We start from the raw sequence: 19,699 nt of genomic DNA, 5'->3' as shown, positions 1-19,699 counted from the left end.
CATTTTTTAATGTTATTTTATTTACTTATTTAGTTATTTACTTATTTAGTTATTTACTTATTTTTGGCTGCGTTGGGTCTTTGTTGCTGTGCGTGGGCTTTTCTCTAGTTGCGGCGAGCGGGGGCTACTCTTTGTTGCGGTGCGCGGGCTTCTCATTGCGGTGGCTTCTCTTGTTGCAGAGCACGGGCTCTAGGCGTGCGGGCTTCAGTAGTTGTGGCTCACGGGCTCAGTAGTTGTGCCTCGTTGGCTCTAGAGCGCAGGCTCAGTAGTTGTGGCGCACGGGCTTAGTTGCTCCGCGGCATGTGGGATCTTCCCAGACCAGGGCTCAAACCCGTATCCCCTGCATTGGCAGGTGGATTCTTAACCACTGAGCCACCAGGGAAGTCCCTACATTATTTTTAATAAAACCAAATATGGAATTTGAATTGTATCACTGCCTGTCATGCTTCCTTAGGCTCCTGTAAGGGGTAACGCCAACAAAGCTGGGATTCACTCCGCTTCCTCTCTTCCTCGCAGCCCTCCCTCCATATTCAGTCCTTCAGCAAGGACTGTCAACTTTACCTCCAAAACCTTCCTGAAAGTTGTCCACTTTTTCCCTCTCCAGCACCTCCACTCCTCTTCTCTCCCCTGTGCTTCTGCAGGAGCCTCTGGACTGTCTCTCAGTTCCCACCCTTGTGCTTCCCCCTCACCCACTCTCCATAGAACAGTCAAAGTGATCCTTCGCAAAAAGTAAATTAGAGAATGTCACACCTCTTAAAACTGAACAAAACTCAAATTCCTTACTCAGACCTAACCAGGCCTGTGTGATGGGCCCTGCTTCCCTCCCACCGAACCATGTACCACTTTCCACCTTGATCACTGTGATACGGCCAACACTTGCCTTTCTGTTTCTGTTCCTCAATTACCCTAAGCTCCTTCCTGACTCAGGGACTCAGCACTGGCCCTTCCCTTCCCTGGGATACTCTTCCCCCAGATCTGCCCTTGGCTGGCTTCTTGCCACACAGGTCAGCTCCTCAGTGATGCCTTCACTGACCGCTCCATCTGGGCAGTGTCCAACTGTTCCTACCCTGACCCCAGCACTCACTATTCATCACCCTGTCTTACTGTCATTAGAGACTGCACCACTCCCTCCTATTTTCTAGTTTATCTGTTTGTTGTCTGCTTCCCTCATTAGAAAGTAAGATGGATAAGGATTTTATCCATCTCATTCAATTCTAAATCCAAATAACCTTTAGTATGTCCCAAATGGCACATGCTTATACTAAAAAATTATTCCTAGTTTATCCAAAATTCACATTTAACTAGGTGCCCTGTATTTTAACTGGCAATCCTACTTGAGGCCTATGGTCCCACATCCTGGGAACATGATCCCAAGAGAATGAAGCCGGTATGGGAAGAGAAGAGAGAAAATGAGGGAGGCGGGGAGGACAGGTGGGTGGGAGAGAGAACAAGACAGCAACAGAGAATGAGTGAAGAGAGAGACAGACAGACAGAGTCACAGGTAGACCAATAGACACCCTCTGGTAGTGTTCAAGTCCCACAGTTCAGTGACCCAAAGTCAGTGCCACCCCATCCTTTCTGTAGTTTGTTTATGGGCACCAGTAAATTCCCCTTTTGCTTCAAAATAATAGCCAACATTCTCAAGCACTTGTGTGTGCCAGGCACTGGGCCAAGCCTTTGGATGCACTATCTCATTTAGGCTGTCACCTCACACAATTCTATGAGGGTGTTTCTGTCACTCGCTCTACAGAGGAACAGAGAAGTTAAGTAACGTGCTCACGTTCACACAGACTCTAAGCAGCAGAGCTGGGCTTCAAACCCAGGCAGTCAGATGCCAGAGTGCTTGACCACTGTGTGGACTAGCTGTCACTCATAATCGAGGAGGTCCCGAGCGGCTCACTGGACGGCTGACCCTTGAGAGGCTGGGTGGCATCATGTGTGGACCCAGGAACCGGACTAAGCAGGATCAAATCCAACTTCCCTCACCCATAGTGTGACTTTGGGAAAGTTGTCCACTTACTCTGAGCATCAGCTTCCTCTTCTGTAAAATGGAGTCGACAATAATAGTAGGTACAGCATAGGATTGATATGGGGATTTAATTAATTAACGTCAATGTACACAGACATAAAAAGCCATTAGATCAGGTAAGCATTTAATAAACAATTACAGACATTTTTATTATTTTCAGTTCGTCTCTGATGCCCAGCACAGGATCTGACACAAAGGAAGTGCTCATGTTTCCTGTGTGAGTGATGATAAGAATGGAGAATATTAATGAGACTCCTGTTTATTCAGCACCTACTATGTACCAAGCATTGTGCTAAGCACCTTACACACATCTCAGTCCTTCCCCACAACAGCCCTACCAAGTTGGTATTTTCACCCCCATTTTACAGATGAGGAAACTGAGGCTTCAAGAAGTCAAGTGTCCAGAAAAGCCACAGAGAGAGGTCCAGAGCTAGGATCTCAACCCTGGATATAAGGAAAAAACATTGGATCTATGATTGCTTTAAAGAAGGCAGGAAGCAGATGAGATTGCATTGAGATGTTTTCCTATGGACTGAGTTTTGAGTTCTTTCCATTGTCTTCGCAAGGTTTTTCATGTCCCTTACAGAAACCCCGTGTGCGTGCCTTTCAATGCACTATTATCTCAATAGATGGGTATAGAGTCCCATTTTATGAAGGAGGCACAGAGAGGTACAGGTATTGATACTTGCTGAAGGTCACATAGGTGTTAAGAACAGAGCAGGTTCTGAACCCAGCTTCATCTGACTCCCAGTACAGTCTTTGTCTCGAGTACTCAACCTCTGGCCTACAGAGAACCACCAGCCCCAAGAGCATGCTATCACTCAGATCTCCCAAAGACACCCACTTTTCACCATCCCCACCGCCAGCAAACCCCCAGGCTTCCGTCCTTCACAGGGCCACCACCAGGGTCAGCTTTCAGAAACAGAGATCTGAAACCAGGGCTCTTGGAGGTCCTTCCAGGGTTCTTGACCACGGCTTCATGGTCTGGCTCCTGTTTATCCCTTCCCCTCCTTGAACTCTGAGCTCTGGCTGAGCTGAATCTGCACTGCTCTCTCTCTGTCCCCCTTCACACTCACTCCTTCACCTGGGTGGTACACCCTTTCCCGCTCCCCTGTCCCCTGTCCAAGTCATCCTTCAAGTCTCAGTGGCATATCACTTCTTCCAGGAAGCGTTCCTTTCTTGGTTCCGGTGCTCTTCCTGTGTGTGCCTCTACTCGGGTCCTTATCCCTCTCTGTTGAAATTGCCTTCTTACTTGAGGGTCTCTCCCTTGCTCCAAGAGGGCAATGGCTGTGTCTACCTATTCACACGGCATCCCCAGAGCTTGACATGGTGTCAGGTACCTGGTAGGTGCTCAGTGAAAAGCTGGGGAATGAATGGGGGTTCCCTGAGGACATTATGCTTTATTACACTGAGCACCGGGCACATAGTAAGCTCTCAATATATGTCTGTTGAATAGGTAAGGGATGAATGTATGAATAAATAAACAACGTGGTTCAACACCACTCCCTCCCTCGCCTCACACACACACACACACACACACACATCAGATTTGTTCACCCCTCAGCTTTGTCTCCTGCAGAATAAAAGGGATCCCAACTCCTTGTTTGAATGCTATGGGGTTTTGAGTAGAAAAAAATACTGCTCCTTCAACAAGAAGAGTTTCAGGTGATAAAGGCCTTTCTTGCTGGTGAAGGGAGGAGGGAGAGTCGGGGCTTCAGCCCAGTTTTAGGATGGCCTCAGTTGGCCCCAGACTGACTAATAAAGTGTGAAATTGACTTCATCCTCCGCCACGTCTCCCCAGCCAGTGTGTCCCTGTAGCATCTCCCTCTGCTACCACTAATGCAGTCCTGCCGCCATCCCCTCTGTCACCGGCAGACAGGCGGGTCATCAACGCCCATGCAGCCCCAGGGCCCAGTGCTCTGCAGAGCCCATGAAGCCATTTGGCCTCGGGCCAGGATGGGCTTTCAAAGCTAGAAGCATCCGATGTGGCATGTCTGACGCACCTTCTAAGTCAGCCACTGGCCCTTCCTGTCCCTATTTACTCCTCTGGCACTGGCTGCTGAGGCGTGGGCGAGGGCTGGAAGCGGGCACAGCATTAGGTGAGCTCTTTGAGACTCTCCTCCCACCCCACCCAGTCCACTGCACCAAATGCAGGGCTGAAGAGTCAGAAAAGAGAACAGCAAAATCAGGGAGCTCAAGGGAGCTCTTGCGGGGGCTTTAGGGGCTGCTTGGGGGATGATAGAAGGCCCCCAAACCCCTCCTTCCACTAGGACAGGGCCATTTTGGGATATCTATTTTGTTTATTTTCTCCTGTTTAAGATTTTCTAGGAGGAGAGGGATTCCATTGCTCTAGTGAGTCCTAAAACCAGTGATCTGTCCAGCAGTCATTCCCAAACCTGCCTGTGCATCAGAATCAACCAGGTGACTGGGTAAAAAATACAGATTCTGAGACCTGTAGCGTGTTCATCTGCTCAGCACCCATTTCCTCTTCTTCTGAGGAGAGCCCCTAGGTTACCTTAGAGAGCTGTCACTGCCTCACACGGCCCCATGTAGTTTGGGTGGTCTCCAGGGTCAAGCCTGTTCCCCAGGCCGGGCCAATCACAGAGGGATCAGCCCAGGGGTCAAAGCTAGGTTGGAGCAGGCAGCCCCAGGATTTTGTCAGAGCTGTAGGGGAAGAGATGCTCTCTTTTTTCGGAGGCTCTAGGCTGGTAGCCATTGGCCTGGGACTGCTGGCTAAGAATGAAACAAACACAGAGGCAAATCATGACAAGGGATGAAAGAAGAGAGAGAGAGAGAGAGCAAGCTCATGACATGTTATGAGCACCTAGATCCAGCCATGTCTGTAGTTTATTCCTCTGGGCTATTCAAATGTATGAGCCAATAAATTACTCTTTTCTTTTCTTTCTTTTTTTTTCTTTTGCTTCAGCCAGTTTGAGTTGGGTATTTGCAACTTGAAACTGAAAGAGTCCAGGCTATCACCCCTATCCTCACCCCGCCACTTTCCCCCCTTGGTGTCCATATGAGAAAACTGGCATCTTGGTGGTTTCAAAGGGTTCCTAGTTTCTGGTATCCTCAATTGTTCCTTGGCTGGTAGATGCTATTCTCCTTGTGTCTTCACATGGTCGTCCCTCTCTAGGCATCTGTCTCTGTGTGTAAATTTCCCCTTTTTATAAGGACTCAATCATATTAGATTAGGGCCCACCCTAAGGACCTCATCTTAACTTGATCATCTGCAAACACCCTATTTCCAAATAAGATCACAGTCACAAGTACTGAGGGTTAGAATGCAACATCTTTAAGGGTATATAATTTTTCAACCCATCTATCCAAGAGGATAGAGCAAAGAAGAAGAAGGAGGAGGAGGAAGACAAGGAGAAGGGGAAGTTGAATATGGGGATAATAGGTATCACCCTGGGAGCTTTGTTTTTCTCCCCAAAAAATCATGGTACCCAGAAACTGCTGTGAACTTAATTTTCTGGGAGTGTGCTGATACTCTAAAAATAAAGGGTTTGGAATATTAAAAAGAAAGAAAGAAAGAAAGAGTCCAGACTAATACACAGATCCCACCTCAGATCTACTGAATCATGATCCCCATGGATGGAGTCCAGAAATCCGGATTTTTCAAGAAGCTTCTGAGGAGGTTCTGATAAAGTATCATCGCTTTATCAGTCATTGTTTGTTTGGACATCACTGAGATCCTGGTCCAGTGATGTACAGACAAAAGCGATCCTTCCATATGTGACCGTTATAATTGTATGTGAGAACTCTGTACACATTTTCGATCCTTACAACAACTGGATGAAGTACAGGTTATTCTTCCCATTTTACAGATGAAAACACTGATGCCTAGAGAGGTGAATGAATGTGTTCAAGAGCACACAGCTAATAAGTGACGGATCTAGGCATATGAGTCTCTAAAGCACATCCTCTTTCCACCACCCTGCACTTCCCAGAGTGGCTGTGCAGCTTGCCTAGAGCCTTAGCACCCAGTGTCGGAAATGTCCTCTCTCTTCAGATACTCTTTCAATAAAGCAAAGCCTATGTGAGTCATTTAGTGTGCTGTGGCTACAGTAAGAGAGGACTCCATTGTGAGTCCTAAGCAATAAGGATAACTTATTACACTGCACTCTAAAAAGTCCAAAGTAGGATGGTTCCAGGATTGGTTAATTCAGTGGCTCAGTGTCATAAGCAAAGGCTCAGGTTCTTTCCATTTTTCTTCTCTGTCCTCTTCAGGTGTCACATGGCCTTCAGGCTGGCTCTCTTCTTGGCTACAAGATAGCTGCTGCACTTCCAGACATGACAGTGTCCAGCATAGGGGGATGGTCTGTGTGTGTCTTCCTATGTGTTTCTTTTTGTTAGTAAAGAAAATGGTTCTGAAAAGGCCCCAGCATATCATTGGTCAGAATTACATCACACATTCATACCTAGTCCAGTTGCTGGCAAGAAGGGTGGGGCATCATGATAGGCTTGGAGCCATCATGATTCACCCTGAAGCTGGGCTGAGTAGACACCTGAACAGTATAGGGCTCTTCAAAGAAGGATGGAGGGGGAAGAAGGTTGTTGGGTAGTGTATGCTGCACAATTCCTCCCCGGCTTCCTGGGTTTCCCTCCCTGATTCTGGGCCCAGTCTCCAGAGGCATCTCTCTTTTCATTAGTCATGATCTTTGCAGGAAGATCAACTTTCAGATTTCAAAATCTTCCCCATGGCTCCTTCATCCCCTCTTCCAGTCCCCTCCCAAAGCCAGCAAGGTGTCCTAAAGAAATGCAGGCCTTTCCCTCCAACATCCAGAGGTGCTCTTCCTGGCTTTACTTCCCTCGCTCTCTGTCAGACTGATACCAGATCACTAGGTTGCCAGGAGGAACGGTACAGCATGTGTGGTGATGGGCATGTGCTATTGCCTGCCCATCACCTGTTTCCACTGCTTCTAATCACAGAATGCAGTGTCCTTTAGGAACCACTCTTTCCCACTCTCAAGTCTTGGGTATAAGAAACACGGACCCTAATTGTACCCCCAACTCTTAATGGGGTCTCTTCCCCTGCATCTTGGGGCATGTGACTTGGGCCTATTCAATTGTTGTGTTCAATGCCTCTTGCCACAGGACTTGATTTGGGATAACCCCAGTCTGTTCCCTGAGAGTCATCTCCTGAGCCTTGGGCTCAAACTCTTGGGGGAGTGAAATTCTATTTCTACTAGGGTCATTGAGCTCCAGATTTGAGTCTGGAGCTTTCAGCAACCATTTTACAACTTCCTAGGGGAAAGTTGGTCTGCGAATGAAGCTAACGCTGAGCCTAGAGACTGAGATAGAGAGATCCTAAGGTGCTGGATACAACTGGGCCTGATGCCAGACAGCACTGTACATCTCAGTCACATGAGCCAATAAACTTTCCTTTCTTGGTGAACCCCGTCTGAGTTGGCATTCTGCCCCTTGCAACCAAAAAACGACTAAGATAGTACATGCTTTTGAAAAAGCTGAACTGTGCTCCCCTTTGGCTGAGTTATACAAGTGTAAAGGGGAGTAGTGGAAGATAAGGTTGGGAAATCAGGCTGTAGGCACATGGCAGGGGTCCTTGAAGACTGAGATGGGCCACCCAGTCTCTGAGACCACTGGGGCCTAAGCAGGATCTCCTAAGGCCAGGTGATTCTAGGAGTTGCTGAACAAGCTAAACTTTGACCCAGGGATCAGGTTAATGTCTTTGTAGCTGCTGATAAAGTAGAAATTTTGATCTGAAGCAGGACTCATCCTCCAGGCCCGCTTTCACCAGGGAAGAGTGAGTGAGTTCTGCATAATTGAGAATGATTGGAAGACAGGAGCTACTGGCATTTATCAACTGTTCCTATGGGCCAGGGATGATGAGGGTGGGGAAGAACCCAGTGCAACTGATGAGAAGGTATGGGGATACCACCAAATGTGTCCACATCCCTCTTAAATTGCCCAGGATAGGACATGCGCTGACCAGAGTAGATGGAAGGACATCACCTCCCTCTTTCTACAAGACCTACTTCTATTGATATTAACGTGGCCTGAGATTGTACTCACTTTGGTTTAGCACGTTATGCTTTGTATTAAAATGGATGTCATACATGCTGCTACTATGTCATGTCTCCTCGCTCACCTCAAGTCTTCCAAACCCTCTTCCACCTTGGGAGAAACGCCTCCACTTTCAACTTCTTTTCAAGACTCCATGAATGCAAAATCTTGTCCTCTTGGAGAGGTGAGGTGGTCAAGGAGGAGACAAGAAACCAGCTCTCGTTCTCTTTAATGTCCAATAGCAGCAAAACAAACAAAAACCAAAACCCCAAAAAGACAAAACACACATTAATATCTCTGTAGAGTAACCAGCCGCATGTAGGCTTAGCCCTCCAAATTGTCACCTGTATAGTCAGTGCATTTGTTCCTGACAGAGTCTCTAGGAATCCAATTCCGTCCTCCCACAATCACTCCCGTCCACACCTTCCATGCATTCCACTGTCTTACCTCAGATGTCTTCATTCAAGTGTCTGACCAAAAAAGTGTTGCCCAGGGCTTCCCTGGTGGTGCAGTGGTTGGGAGTCTGCCTGCCGATGCAGGGGACACGGGTTCGTGCCCCGGTCCGGGAAGATCCCACATGCCGCGGAGCGGCTAGGCCCCTGAGCCATGGCCGCTGAGCCTGTGCGTCTGGAGCCTGTGCTCCGCAAGGGGTGAAGCCACAACAGTGAGAGGCCTGCGTACCACACACACACACACAAAAAAATGTTGCCCAGGACAGTATCAGGGATAAAGCCACCATTCCTTCTGATTTTGCTTCCAACCAAATCCATAACACAAGATCATTGCTTAATTCCTCATATACATGATCTTCTTTGTTTATTTACATAATACTGCGTGTAGACTTTGGTCCTGGTGCTTTACAAATATTAACTCATTTAATCCTTAAAACAACCCCTAATCACAATTGTTATCCCCATTTTACAGAAGAAGAAATTGTGGCACATATGGATTAAATGACCTTCCCAGTGTCACAAAATTAGTAAGTGACAGAACAGAGATTTGAACCCAGGTAGTTTGTACTCTTAAACCTGTGCCCAGGGTAGGCACACTTTTTCTGTAAAGGGCCAGAAAGTATTTTAGGCATTGAGCACCACATACAGTCTCTGTCCCAACTACTCAGTTCTGTCGCCCTAGACAATACATAAATAAATGGGTGTGGCTGTGTGCCAATAAAACTTTATTTAGAGACACTGAAATTTGAATTTCATATCATGTTCAATGTCAGGAAATACTACCCTTTTTTGATTTTTTTTTTCCCCCAACCATTTAGAAATATTCCATTCTTAGCTTGCAGGTTATACAAAAATAGGGAGTGAGCCAGGTTTGGTCTACAGCCTATAATTTGCTGGCTCCCACTCTATGCTATGGTATTATTCAACCTGATCCTTACAACTTCTTATCGTCTTCATTTTCCAGACAAAGAAATCCAGTTAGAAGAGGTTAATGATTTGCCCAGGGTTACACAGTGAGCAGATGGGGGAGTCAGGATTTGTACCCAGGTTTGTCTTGACCCCAGAGACTCTAGAGAGGAAGAAAGCTGGCAGAGGCCAGCAGGTGGGCAGGAAGCAGGGCTGAGATGGTGGCATCAGTGCCGCCTACCTTGGCCTGAAGCCATCAGTCACCAAGTTGCTGGCAATCCCCTCCCCCACCTCTCCCTCTACCCCATTCCCCAGGAGCCTAGTACAGCAGCCTGGGACTTCTCTGCCCTGATCTGCCACTAAGGCCCTGTTTAACTGGGACTTGCAAGAAACTGAAATGCTCTACCTTTCAAGCCTGGAGCCAGAGAAACCCAGAAGCTGTCTTGACTTGGCTTCATTTTGCCTAGCACAACCATTAGGGGAGGGCAGATCTGGTTTAAAAGGGCCCTGAATTGTCACTTGTGAAGAAACATCAGCTCTGGCCTAAGACTGGGAAAAGGTAAGGGAAGAGTGGGGGAAGGGGAGAGATAGAGACCCAGAGGGACACGCAGAGAGAAACATGAGTCAGAGATGCAGACACAAGTACACACACACAGAAAGATCCCTTAACAGCTGTTTTTCGGAACCAGAACCCTATTTCCTAGTTCCTCAGCTCTGCGGATGCAGAAAAGCCAATACTGCAGCAGAAAATCTCCCCACATTACTTGTTGTTAATAATTACTTATTTTGTCTTTTCTAGGTTTCTGCAACATTAACTTCATTCAAACCAATGAGCAGCCCTGAGATGTGCATTGTGGAGGTTATTTGCCTGAGGAGGGTTGTGGGGCTCAGAGAGCTCCAGCACCTTGCTCAAGATCACACAGCAAGTTAATGGCCAAGCTGGAAGCAAGGATCAAGGCTCCGAACTTCCAGTGCACTGTGAGTTTCTTACAAACCACCCCCAGAAATAAAGGGGACACTGAAGGTCAGGGATTTAGTTCCTTCGCTTCCCTTCAATAAGTGAGCCCCTCAATTCCCTCTTTGACAAGGAAATGATAGAGACATAGTATGTCTGAACTTGAGCAAGGCAGTGGACAAGCAGAGGCATGATATCCTCATGGTTATATATGATGGAAAACTGTGAGACAGATTCAAGGACAGCTGGATGGATTTTAGCCAGGAGATCAGTACCCAAAGGATCTTGGTGAATAGTGTTTACGTAGAAGGATGCTATGCCACGTGATTTTTTAAAAAATACTTTTTATTTTTAAATTGATTTTTGGCTGCATTAGATCTTCGTTGCTGCACGCAGGCTTTCTTTAGTTCTGTTGAGCGGGGGCTACTCTTCATTGAGGTGCGCGGGCTTCTTTTGTTGCAGAGCATGGGCTCTAGGCACGCAGGCTTCAGTAGTTGTGGCACACAGGCTCAGTAGTTGTGGCGCACGGACTTAGTTGCTCCGCAGCATGTGGGATCTTCCCGGACCAGGGTTTGAACCCGTGTCCCCTTCATTGGCAGTCGGATTCTTAACCACTGCGCCACCAGGGAAGCACCATGTCACGTGATTTTTATTACTAAAATTGAATGACTTGAGTTCCCATCCCACCTCTTCTGAGAATGACTCTCCTCCCAACCTGTGGCCCTCTCTTCCAGGATAACTCTCAGAGCAGTTACTTAGTCCTAACGGGCAGTTTAGTTGCCATCTCCTGAAGGAGAACAGAGAAGCCTGACCACTAGGTATCCTGCAGTTGCTGAGACGGCCATAGGAGGGCACTGTTGAAAAGGGGCAACTTGGTTGCCTAAAGGCCGTGTTCTTCCACCGCCTGGAGACACGTGGTCGACAACACCCAGCCCCAGGTACAGCCCCTACCCTCTAAAGAAACCACTTCATTGATCAAGGCACATTCCATCTGGCTGGTCCTGCAGGTGCTTCCCAGGGGGATGTGGGAAAGGGAAAAGACTTTTTTTGCACATATTCCATGACACATAGCCTGGACACCCAGTGTAACAGCTCTGTATTTCCACATACGCTCAAACATGGTTGCTTTCGTTCAGAGGTACACCAACAGTGTGCTAGGGTAGTAGATTGGGACTGGTTTGCAGGCTCAGTGATAAACCGGCCCTAGAGGCAGCAGCCCCCATGCTCTTGCCCTCTCTAGGATCACTAGTGGGTAGCTCTTAGTTTGGGGCTCTACACCACCCATCCCCCTCCCCAAAGCACCCCAGCTTCATTAAGGGAAATTGCCTCCCTGACTGTCTTGGGGAGGGGGTACTTCTTGGCTCCTTTCTTCCCCTGCTGGCCTCCTCCAGTTGAAGTCAAAGAGGTCAGATCCCTCCTCGACTCACCTGGGGGAATCAGTGGGGAACACGTGCTCTAACATGCTCTTTTCCCAGGACTTTAACTCTGGCAAGGACAAGGAAGTGGTTTCTGGCCGTTCTCTTTGTGGCAATAGCAGTTGTGGGTCATTGATAGCATCCTTACCTATGTCCCTATTAAAGGAAATGACTGATTTTCCTACTTATGCTTCTTGACCCTCAGTTTCCTTAAGTCCTGTTGACCCAAGCCTGCTCTTCTAGCCTTTCATCAATTGTGTAAGCTTCCATTGGCCTTCCAAAAAAATCCCCTGCTCTCTAATTTCTGGTGCTCACACGAAGAACCCTGTCTGATACAACCCCCAAGAATGGAAGAAATCTTTTCCTCTTTCATTTCCAAGGTTCACCCCAATTCGTTCCTGAGAAGGATAGTTTGGGTCCCCCAGAGCACATCTCCACCTTTCCTGATGTAAATCTTCATAGGTAAAGCAAACAAACACAAAGGAATATGCTCCCTAAATGTTGTCAATGTTAGCACAGGTAGTGAGATTACCGGGGGCTTCATTTTCCTCTTTTTGCTCATATTTATCCCCTGAAAAAACTTTCTTCCCATTTCCATAAACTCCATTTCGTTGATTAAGAACAACAGCATTGGGACTTCCCTGGTGGTGCAGTGGTTAAGAATCCACCTGCCAGTGCAGGGGACACGGGTTGGAACCCTGGTCCGGGAAGATCCCACATGCCGCGGAACAGCTAAGCCCATGCGCCACAACTACTGAGCCTGCGCTCTAGAGCCCGTGAGCCACAACTACTGAGCCTGTGTACCACAACTACTGAAGCCGCATGCCTAGGGCCCGTGCTCCACAACAACAGAAGCCACCTCAATGAAAAGCCTGTGCACCGCAACGAAGAGTAGCCCCCGCTCGCCGCAACTAGAGAAAGCCCGCACGCAGCAATGAAGACCCAACACAGCCAAAAAAAAAAAAAAAAAAGAGAACAACAGCATTTATCTGTGTGTTTGTTCAAGTGCAATTAGAGAAACTAAGACACAGTAATGCTCTTTTTCATGCTGAAGGAGGGAGCCCCTGTCCCTGTATGGGTGTCCTTGAGAAGGAAACTTGTCAGTGTTTTGGCACTGCACTGCTGGCTGTTATCACCCACTGGTTTGGGTGTATTTACTGACAGAGCTAAGGGCTGATATCCTTTGGCTTTGTTGTATGCATGACTCAGGACGTGTCCTCACCCTTCCTTGTCCCCCCGGTCTCCCCACATAAACAAGGAGGAGAATGGCAGTAAATGACCTCTAGGAGTTCTTCTGCTCCATTCTGGGGCCTTTGTGAAGATTATTGCCTGACGGGAGTAGCATCCAGGAGAGAACCTGGAATCCCACCCTTTGGGTGGTAAGGCATTGTAGATGTCCCATGTACTCAGCACTTTTTTTTTTTTTTTTTTTTTTTGGCTGCACCGTGGCTTATGGTGGGATCTTAATTCCCCAACCAGGTATCGAAACTGGGCCCTTGACAGTGAAAGGATGGAGTCCTAATCATTGGACCACCAGGGAATTCCCAGCACTTTTTGAATTGCAGATGACAAAACCCACCCCAAACTGGCTTAAGCAAAAAAGAGAATTTATTTATTTATTGAAATATAGTTGATTTACAATGTTATATTAGTTTCAGGTATACAACACAGTGATTCAATATTCTTATATATTATACTCCATTTAAAGTTATTACAAAATATTGGTTATATTCCCTGTGATGTACCAAAAGGGAATTTATTGACTCATATAACTGAAATATTTAGGTCTAAATTCAGGCTTGGCTGGATCCAGGGGATAAGAAAGTGTCATCGGGACTTGGTCTCTGTTAGTCTCTTCTTCTGCCCTCCTTTGCCTGCTTCATCCTCAGGCAGGTTCTTCCCCAGCAGCCCCAGGTTTACAACTTACCAGCTTAGCACTTCTTCCCAAGGGTTCCAGGAAACATCCCAGGGCTGACTCTCACTGGACTGTTAAGTGATATGCCCGTTGCTAAACCAATCACTCCCCGGAGCCAGGGTGTAGATTCTGTTGATTGGCCAGACTTTGTCATGTTCTCCTGAAGTTGGGAAGAGGGTGAGTATCGCTTACACCCGTGGCCTAAGATATGAAGAGGGGTAGTTCACTAAAGGCAAGTCATGAGCTGTTACCAGAGGGGGAAACGATGCTGGGAAGGGAAAAACCCAAAGGTCCTCTCAGGTTCATCTAGATCAGCGTTTATCAAAGAATGTTCCCCAGATCGACAGCATCCATATCACGTGGAAACTTGTAAGAAATGCAAATTCATAGGCCCCGCTCCAGACCTACTGAATGAAAGGGGCCCAGCTCTATAGGTGATTCAGATGCGTGTTAAACTCTACTCATGTAGACCAGTGGATCGCCAGCCTGACTTCAATTAGAATCACTGGGAGAGCTTTTAAGCCACCTGGACCCCACTCCCAACCAATCTGATCAGGATAAGGGATAAGGGAAGGGATAGGGTGCAGTCTTTGGTGCTTTTGAAATGTTCCCCCAATGATTCTAATGGCAGCCAAGGTTGACTGAGGTCAAAGGAACTCTTGTTCTCAGCTCCTTCTAATTTATGCAATGCAAACAAACGAGGATGCGGACAGTTCCTCTGCTGTGAATGGTGGTTTAATAAAGGAGTGACTTAGGAAGTGGCAACTCAAGCCTAGGCAAGTGAAGTAACAAAGCGGGGGGGATGCATGATCCCCCCAACTGCATGGAGTCTGAACCAGGAATTCCCTACACTCTGATAAATTAATCTTTACACCCTCACAGACAAATCACTCAAGAGAGGAGGAGATTAGAGGGGAAACATAAAAGGCAGTTTAATGAGCGCTTACTGAATTTCGCTCATTTAAATCTGACATAATCCTGTGAGGTAAATAATACTAACTACAGCTATAATCTTGTGATGTAGGTGATATTAACCGTCAAGGAAGAAGACACCAAGGGTCAAAGACTAAAGTTACTAGACCTTGGTGGCTGCACTGGGTTTTGAATTTAGAGCTGTCTGGTTCAAAAACCAGGGCCCTTAATCCCCATTCTATGCTGCTTCTGAGAAAGGTCAAGTTCTCCTGTTAGGAGCAGAGGAGTTTGGGGAGGAGTTTGGAGGTGAATTCTCTGACTCCACATGTTTTGAGGAAAGAGCACTGACCTGGAATCAGAACCTGGACTGCGCTCACAGCTCTGTTCTTGACTAGTTATGTGACCTAGAGCAAGTCACTTCTCTAGCTGGGGCCTCCGCCTCCTGATTTGCACAATAGGATAGCTTTAAATGACCCCTAAGGTTTTTTTCCATTCTGTTTGGATGATGGTATCAGGAAGTTTCCAACAGAAGAGATTTCCTGCTTCCCAGGATCCTAGGACTTGTTTTGAAAGACTCCCGTGTTCCAGCCTGACCAGGTATTCAAGTTGTTTTGCTGTTTACTAAAAAATTGCTCCCTAGACCAGGAGTCAAGGATTTCTGATTTCTCTAAGGCTTAGAAGTCAGCACAGCTCAGATAGGAGCTCTAACATCCGCAATTAAATCTTGGAGAACTAAGACACTGTAGAATTTTGTAGGGTCTCAGAACATATTTTTGTCACATAGGACTGCAAAAATCACAGTGCCTGACTCCAACATTTATCCGTAGCTGCTGCACTCAGCTCTGGGCTGGGCAGTATGAAAGACACAGAGATGAAGGGGCAGCACCCTGATGCCAAAGAGGAGGAGAGCCGCAAGTTGGGATATGGCTCTGATTTCAACCTCACGTTAATGAGGGAAATGCAAATGAAAACAAGATGCTTGCTGGCATCAATGAAGGGGGCAATATCCAGGGCTGGCATGGATGTAGTGAAATGAGCACTCATACACTGTTGGTGGAATGTTAATTGGTAGAGTTTTTCCAGGGGGTAGTTTGTAATATTTCAAAAAATGTAAATGTGCATACCCCTTCATCCAGCAATTCCACTTCAAAGACTGTCCTCAAGAAATGCTTACTCTATGCACAAGGAGGTAAAACAAGAATGTGCACTGCTGTGCTGTTTGTACTGATAAAAAGCTGGAAACAGTCTAGATAGCCATCAAGAGGGAATGGCTGAACTGGGCTCCAGTTTTGCTCTGACATACCACCTAGCATTTAACAATCACAAAGAAGATCTACATATATGTATATATATATATACATATGAAAAAAGCCTGAGATATAGAAATAAGTTAAGACGGATAATGGCAAAGATTGGCAAGGCTGTGGAGAAATTGGAGTCCTCATACATTGCTTGTGGGAGTATAAAATGGTGCAGCTACCTTGGAAAACATTCTGACATTTCCTCAAATGGTTAAACATAAAGTTACCATCTGACCCAGCAATTCCACTCCTAGACATATAAGCAGGAGAAATGGAAAGATATATTCACATAAAAACATATACACAAATGTTCATAGCGGCATTATTCATAATAGCCCCAAAGTGGAAACAATTGAAATGTCCATAAGCTGATGAATAGATAAATAAAATGTTGTATAGCCATACAATAGAACATTGTAGAATATTGTATGAAGTACTCATAACATGCTAAAACATGGATTGACCTTGAAAACCTTATGCTAAGTCGCAAAAGATCAATATTTTATGATTCCACATAAATATCCAAAATAGGCAAATCCAGAGAGACAGAAAGTAGTTAAGTGGTTGCCCAGGACTTCGAGGGGATGACAGCTAAAGAGTCAGGGGGTTATTTTGGGGTAATGGCAACGTTCTAAAATTGAATGTACTGCTGTGTGAACAGCTCTGTAAATACACTAAAAGCCAATTAATTGTACACTTAAGATGGATGAGTTGTAAGGTATATGGATTATATCTCAATAAAGCTAAAAATGCACACAGATACAAATAAATACAAGATATTTCAGTGAAACTTTGTTTATAATAGCAAAAGAAAATAACCTAAAAACACATCAATAAGTGGTGGGCTAAGGAAATTATGGTAAATTATGGTACATGTGTTATCATGGAATAAAATGTAATACTATGTATGCCAATGGCAAAAATGAAGAAGTTCTGGGCTTCCCTGGTGGCGCAGTGGTTGAGAGCCCGCCTGCCGATGCAGGGTACGCGGGTTCGTGCCCCAGTCTGGGAAGATGCCACGGAGCTGCTGGGCCCGTGAGCCATGGCCGCTGAGCCTGCGCGTCCGGAGCCTGTGCTCCGCAACGGGAGAGGCCACAACAGTGAGAGGCCCGCGTACCGCAAAAAAAAAAAAAAAAGAGGTTTTATATGAACTGATGCGGCACGATCTTTAAGATATATCACAAAGTGAGAAAATCAGTGTTCAGAACAATGTGTATAGCATGCTCTCCTTATGTAAAAAAGAGGGGAAAGAATATTCACGGGCACTTGCTTTTTTGTGCATAGACCAGGATCAGCAAACTACAGTCCACAGGCCAAATCCAGCCTGCTGCCTCCCTTGGTACAGCCAGCTATCTAAGAATGATGCTTAGATTTTTCAGTAGTTGAAAAACAATCAAAAGAAGAATATTATCTCATTATATATAAAAATGATATGAAATTCAAATTGCAATGTCCATAAACAAAGTTTCATTAATGAGCCATGCTCATTAATTAGTGTATTGTCTATGGTTGCTTTCTCAATACAATGGCAGAGTTGAGTAGTTGTGACAGAGACCAATAAGCTCACAAAGCTTAAAATATTTATCATCTGGCCCTTTCCAGACAAGGTTTGCTGACTTCTGGCCTAGCTTATCTGGAAAGATGCACTGGAAACTGGTGACCCTGACTGGCTGCTCCGAGAGGGGATTGCACATCCCCAGCTGGGGGATGGGGCTGGAGGGAGACTTCTCATGGTGTACCCTTTTGGACCTATTTTTTAACTGTCACCAAAACAAAAGCTATATGCTTCTGCAAGTGAACATGTTAGGATGTACATATGTAGAAAATTGTTTCAACAGATAAACATCAAATGTATAACTGAGGTTTCTTGGAGGGAGTGACTGGCTGGGGAGAGTGGAGTCAAGTGGCCTTAGTAGTAAAGATATTGTTGGAATATTTTACAAGGAGAATCACTGCATGCATAACTTGTGCAATTAAAAGTAAAGAATGCACACTTTCTAGAGCTGTGTGTTCCGAGAGGTTGTGGGCTATGCCGAGGGACCCATTGCAGTTCCTGGCACAGGATGTGCCCCACAGCAGGCGCTAATCTAGTGACTGAATGAATACAAGGGCCCAAGAGACTCGTGTCAGGAGTGAAGGGGTTCATTCACAGGGCTGCATAGTTCAGAGGGTGCTGGGGTGAGGGTGGAGGATGGACTAAGAAGAAGGGAGGGAGAAAGGCAAGAGTGTCTGAGCAAGAACACCATCCCTAATGCCCTCCCAGCCCAAGCTGCCAGCCCCCCATGGGCTTCAGGTACCGTGGCTGAGGAGTCCTAGCCTTCTGAAGAGCTAGAGGCATTTTAGCATCTCCCTACTCCCCTCCCCCAATAAGGTCCCCTATTTTTTGTCCTTTACAGACTCTCTTGAAGGAGATCTGGCTGGGGGCTTGTACAAACCAGCTGTGCCTAATTCTCCCCAGAACTGCTTTTTCAGCAAGCACCATCTGTAGTGTCGTAGCTCTCTGTGGGGAGACTCCTCCTGCCTGCTGTCCAGTGCTGCTGTAATCCTCTGTCCAAGGACCAAGCCTGTGGTGGCTGCAGCAGAACTGGATGGATGCTCACGGGACTGCGTACTTGACTCCAGGGACCTCTGGCCTCAGGGGTGTCTCACACATGGACAAGATGAGGTCACCTCTTGTCCTCATTCCTCTATGAAAGATGACATGAGTGGAGCCATATGAAATAGAGCCGTAGCAGCCATTCCAGAGGAACTGCCTTCTTACAAGTCCTGTTTTCTATACCTCTGAACTGGACAAAACCACCAACATTCCAACTCAGCAGAGAAACCAGAATGTCCTGTTGAAAGGACTATCAATGATCTTTTACCTAGCGACGACTTCACCTGACCAGTGAAGTACAAATCTAGCTTTACCTCATCTTTTTATCAATGAACACTTCACCTGATCAATTACTTGGTCTTACACCAATAAACTCTTCTTAAAAAAACAGCTTACCTCAAACAAACAAAAAAACAGCTTACCTCATCTATCTCTCTTTTTTTCCCATAAGAATCCTGAGACCCTTTCCTATAATCAGGACACTATTTGGTTTTCTACCTAATTCTGTGTACCCCGAGTTGCAGTTCTTTGGTCCCAAATAAACACCTTGCCTCTGAACTGGACTCTCATGGTTTTGCTTTTGGTTTTTTTTTTTTTTAGGTTGACATCTTCTGCCAGAATCAAGGCCGCCATTTTATTCAGGGAATTCTTTACGGTCAGTCCATGTAGTTTGGATTCCAGATTGAACATATGATTCATGCCTGGCCACTCAGAACATTCCATTTCCCTGGTCACGGTGATTGGTTCAGAGATGGGCATATGACCCAGGTCAAGCTAATGAATGTCAGCCTCAGGATTTTTGCTGGAGCTATGGCAGAAGAGGGGCTGTCTCTCTGCTGGGGTTGCTACATGCTGAGCTACATTTGGAGCTGCTGGTTGACTTTTCGCCATGACAAAAAACAAGCCTGCCTGACAACAAAGCTAAGACAGAAGGAAGTAGAGCTGAGAACTGGAGACTGGTTGATGACCTTGTTTAAACTGGATTCAGCTACCCTTGGCCCTTTTAGTTAAATGAACCCCCGCCCAAATTTTCTTTCTTTTTTTTTTTTTTTGCTTAGGCTGGTTTGTAGTGGCAAGAATTGTGACTGCTACCCAGAGTTGGCAGAGCCAAGCCTCCTATCAGATCCTCTGAACATTTCATGGAGATTTCATTTCCACCCCCTTTGCTGTGCACTTGGGACCCTGTGT

At 46.3% G+C, this 19,699-nt stretch overlaps 1 protein-coding gene across 1 annotated transcript in view; it reads left to right on the top strand.

Annotated features, from left to right (window-relative positions):
* ARHGEF37 (Rho guanine nucleotide exchange factor 37) overlaps positions 1 to 19,069 on the top strand; it is a 108,563-nt gene extending 89,494 nt beyond the window's left edge. The window contains exons 12-13 of the transcript XR_003427735.1: positions 10,217 to 10,395; positions 18,312 to 19,069. The gene's annotated coding sequence lies outside the window, so the exon portion shown is untranslated. The remainder of the gene's footprint in view (positions 1 to 10,216; positions 10,396 to 18,311) is intronic.
* The last annotated feature ends 630 nt before the right edge of the window (positions 19,070 to 19,699 follow it).

Source organism: Aethalodelphis obliquidens, unplaced genomic scaffold (genome assembly GCF_003676395.1).
Source record: "Aethalodelphis obliquidens isolate GAN/ISIS:26980383/991018 unplaced genomic scaffold, ASM367639v1 scaffold45, whole genome shotgun sequence".
Taxonomy (NCBI): domain Eukaryota; kingdom Metazoa; phylum Chordata; class Mammalia; order Artiodactyla; family Delphinidae; genus Aethalodelphis; species Aethalodelphis obliquidens.
The sequence above is the reverse complement of the archived record's forward strand: the minus strand, read 5'-3'. Positions and strand labels throughout refer to the sequence as shown.